A 5,000-nucleotide genomic window follows, 5' to 3' on the forward strand; every position below is an offset into this window, starting at 1 on the left:
TTCTATTTCTAGCATGTCCAGTGGCCAGTGTTACTGTTAAGTGTAAACGCGTTAGGTTTAGATGTTGGAAATAAACCAATTATATATATCATCTTGTCAGTTTGTTGCCGGGTGGAAACAGAGGCACTCTGAAATATACTCAAAATATTTGCCTTCTAGATACAATATATGTTTCCAGGTAAATCGTAACAGTGAAACGACGTGTTAGGAAATTCAGCGAAGTGTAATGTTAATAATTTGATAAGCACATCCAAAGGAAAGACTGTTTGCATTGTTACGGAGTACAATAACTGTGCTTCTGAATATAACTTTCTGGCCGGAAGCTACAAGTAATTAATATTTGTGCTTGGAAAAGCTGATAAATCAACGAATTTGTATGTATGTACAAGTTGTATTTTATGTATAAGAGAAAATAAGAGATTTTTGTGTGGTTTCCTAATTTCATCTAGGTGTTGAGTTGTATTTAAAGGACAAGGAGAAATAGTATTTTAAGTTCTAATACGCTTAGAACACTGACATATTACTATTATTATTATTATCATTATTATTATTGTTGTTGTTGTTGTTGTTTGCGTGTGTATGGATGAATCAAGAGTGTACTTGATACAAAATTATTTTAGGTCGATAATACAAAATTACCAAAAACCTACGCTGAAAGTTTCCGCTTCATTAAACCCCTGTTATAGTGTTACAACATGTGAAGTAAATTGAATAAGTTTATGTGTAACTTTCCAACAGAAAATAACGTGAGAAATTGTATTTTGGAACATTGCCGTCTTTGGGCGCTGCAATCGTAAAGGTGCGGTCATGCCTATGTCGTTAAGAAGCTCGCTTTGCAAGCACGCGGTTTCGGGTTCAGCCCTGCTTAGCGCCACTTAAAGTGTTTTCTGCTATAGCTTCGGCCAGCTGATTAGATGGAGAGAGAGAGAGAGAGAGAAAGAAAGAGATAGATAGATAGATAGATAGATAGATAGATAGATAGATAGATAGATAGATAGATAGATACGAAGAGGGTTCTCACATTGCATTGTTAACTTCCCCAGCAAATGTTGAAGTGTGCTAAACATGTTATGTATAGAGAATTATGTACAACTGTATATAGTCAAGAGGAAGGAAAGGATATGGTCTTGCTGCTATAAAACAATTCGGCCTTTTCTAACGCATATGTAGAATTATATATACACACTTTATGTATGATATATGCATATATGCGTGCATATGTTTAATTGTAACCTTAACAAGGAAATAGCTACGAATATGATGACGGGAAAATGGTAAAAGTTCAAGAGTTTTACTAATATCTCGAGGGTATTTGCATATTCATTGTTAAGTCAATAAAATTGATTTACTTGTCGTCGTTTCATATTAAATATTTGCAAGCTAATGTTTCATAGCAACAAAGACAATGAGAGAGCGAGAGAAAGAAAGAAAACAAGGAACAGAGACGGAAGAAAGGAAAGGAAGAAGAAAAGAGAGAATGAGAGAGAGAGAAATTAAGTGTGAGAGAGAGGGTAAGTGTTCATAGTGTAAAACTGAGAAAATTTCAACAAGTCAACGTGGTTGTCTTAAGAACTGTGGAAATGATAACGAAGTGAAAATGAATAGTAACGAAATATTTATGAAACAAGGGATTAGCGTATTAAGATAGGATTCAAACAATGATGGAGTCTGTTTTGTTCCAATTGCGCTCTCCACCTTGGTTTCCTTCTCTGAGGAAATGACAATTTTAGAAACTAAAATATTTTCAATTTTTTTAATAAAAATATTATTTCTTATAAAAGGAAACCACCAGAATCCCTCCATCCATACATCTATCTTCTCCTCCTACCATTCTTTAGATGGAAGTCGGCGTAGGGCTGTAGGTTGCTATCAGAAGCTACCACCATTATACTTTGGGGTTGGTTTCCTTGCCGTAACCAAATAACACAACGGACATTATATAACCATCTTAAGGGCGGTGAGCTGGCAGAATGGTTAGCACACCGGACGAAATGCTTAGCGGTATTTCGTCTGCCGATACGGTCTGAGTTCAAATTCCCCCGAGGTCAACTTTGCCTTTCATCCTTTCGGGGTCGATTAGATAAGTACCAGTTTCGCACTGGGGTCTATGTAATCGACTTAATCCGTTTGTTGGTCCTTGTTTGTCCCCTCTGTGTGTAGCCCCTTGTGGACAGTAAAGAAATAAGAAATGTTAGCACGCCGGGCGAAGTACTTAGTGGTATTTCGTCTGCCTTTACGTTCTGAGTTCAAATTCCGCCGAGGTCGACCTTGCCCTTCATCCTTTTGGGGTCGATAAATTAAGTACCAGTTGCGTACTGGGGTGGATCTAATCGACCGGCTCCTTCCCGAAAAAAATTGGGGCTTTGTGCCCAGAGTAGAAAATAAACGGTAGCACGCCGGGCGAAATGCTTAGCGACATTTCGTCTGTGTGTACGTTTTGAGTTCAAATTCCGCCGAGGTCGACTTTGCCTTTCCTCATTTTGGAGTCGATAAATTAAGTACCAGTTGGGTACCAGTCGATCTAATCGACTTGTCCCCTCCCCCAAAATTCCGGGCGTTGTGCCTAGCGTAGAAAGGAATATACAGCCATATGCGCGGTGATCAGCGCGATTCAAAACGATGAGTTTACCTAAATGTTATCTCTAATAAAAGAAATCCACCCGAACACAGAACCATCACTTTTTAAATGAGTGGAGAAAATTAACTGATACATGGCCTTACTTGAATGTGCCAAGTCTCTCGAGATGCGAACATCCAAGTTCATTTACCAAACTCAATAAATATAAGACAACCTACTCCTATCTCGCGATCTTTTATTGCTTAATTCCACCTCGCCATTGATTTCCGTTTCTTTGTGTCTTTGTTGAAGTAATTTTGAGTTTCCTTTCTCGATAATTTAATCTTTTGTACTTTTAATTTTTTCCTTTCTTTTTTTCCTCTAAAAATATGTTGTTAAATAAAACTTCAATCAATTATTTATACCAGTCCTTTGACTCCAATCCGATTTTGATCGTTTCTCCGCTTTCCCTTCAAATACAGGCTCACTTCTTTAAGAATATTTATATATCAATGAAAAACCTTAAATCATACGTAATAGTGTTCCAAGTTCCAAATACCAATTTTATCATTAAAAAAAAAAACATATTTTACTGAATTTATTTAAATTCTTTATTTTGAAATTAAATTCAAAGACGTCGGTTGCATATTTGATTGGAAATTTGGTCACGAATTGGTGAACTATATAAGCTGAGTAGAACGTCTTGCAAACGGAAATTATAACCAGATGGAAGATTTGCTTCGCCGTAAGCTAACCCCTACAGCGCACAGCAATTCTTGTAATTAACTACACAGAGACTCTGGTAAGAAGCAAGAACATGCAATTAGAGACTAGTTCTTCTACATGTAAACATTCCTTCAACAAATCGATGAGAGAAGAATTTGAAGTAAATCATGATATCTCGCTGAAGTACAAATACACGCAGAACATTTACGGAGCGAGAGAAGTCTAGGTGGTTGTATCGAGTTCTCAGTACAATTGGAGCTTTATTTTATTGACCTCGGAAGGCAATGGCAGTTCCTGCTAGATTTAAACTCACAACATAAAAAAAAAATCATGATTAAATAGAACAAAACATTAAAGCCAGTGCTACATCTTCAGACTCTCGGAATACCCTTTCCTGTTTAAATTAAATAATTGCTTAAGACTTTAGCACAAGGCTAACAATTTACAGAAGATGAGGTTAGTCAATTACATCGATCCTGCTAGAGCGCTGATGCAGCGAATTGGTGGAGTCGTTAAATCGTCGAAAGGAAGAGCTTGTAGTATTTGATGTGATCCTCTGTGCTCTCTGAAATCCACTACGTGAAGTAAAAGAAGAATGGTACATTTTCCACCCCACAAATCTCTTCATTACAATTCTCTGGTAACAAAGAAATAATAGAAGATTGTTTTACTAAGCATCTCTAGATCAAATATTTCTGTAGAACTGGCCTTATTCAAAGGTTGGTCCATTGTAACACAATAGACATTGGAGCGCTATGATCGCCATTTAAAACATACACTCACACACACACACACACACACACACACACACACACACACACACACACACACACTCATATACATATACAGCATGTTCGGGCTAAAGTTGATAGTTTGCATCCATTTTAAAAAGTCAGAAGACATGTCATGTAGATTATGGCAAGGATATAACAGTGTACTCAATATAGTTATCCCCAACTTCTACCACAGCCTGAAGACGGCTCCAGCACTTCGTACCTGCGTTCCCGACTGTGTCCCTCAGAACACCTCTTTCATCTCGGTGACCAGTTCGGCCTTGATGTTTGTTATAATGCGGTATCCTCGTCCGCTTGTATGTTATAGTCAGCACTATAGTATTCTTGTCGCCACAATTATGTTGTGGCGGCATTCCGCTTCTTATCTTTGACTCGTCTATCCTTCTATCATTGATTGTTCCGCAAGACAATGGTTTTGAAACGTCTACCTTGACTGTAACTCGAACTCGTATATAACACGTAACTAACACTGACTCCAGCTGGGAACTCGTAGAACGACTCTTCTACTACTGACTTCCTACAACCACAGGCTGTCTGACTTTGTCACGTGGGAATGGAAGTACCATTTTTCACGACAACAGTGTTGCAGCCAGAATCCTTAGTGTCTTTCTCAACCGCGTCCCACACACAGTTGTCAATATCATTACAATAGGACGAATTAGGAAGCCAGAAATTTGGGTTAGTGAAATCATTGAAATTCTTCAAAAACCACTTGTAATTCTTCCCGGAGATGTAGCCACAAGCCGAATCTTGTTGCAACACATATGACTTCACATTAGCAACCTCATCCAGCCAGAATTTGACAACAGTCTCCGGTGACTTCACATATCCATCTGAATTCAGCCTAATGCTCTATACAATGATGCGGACGCAGTCAGAACTCATGCTGGCCACGGCTTCTTAGTTTTCGTTGCAGCTGACCA

This window comes from Octopus bimaculoides, chromosome 25 (genome assembly GCF_046866305.1).
Source record: "Octopus bimaculoides isolate indiv1 chromosome 25, ASM4686630v1, whole genome shotgun sequence".
NCBI classification, from domain to species: domain Eukaryota; kingdom Metazoa; phylum Mollusca; class Cephalopoda; order Octopoda; family Octopodidae; genus Octopus; species Octopus bimaculoides.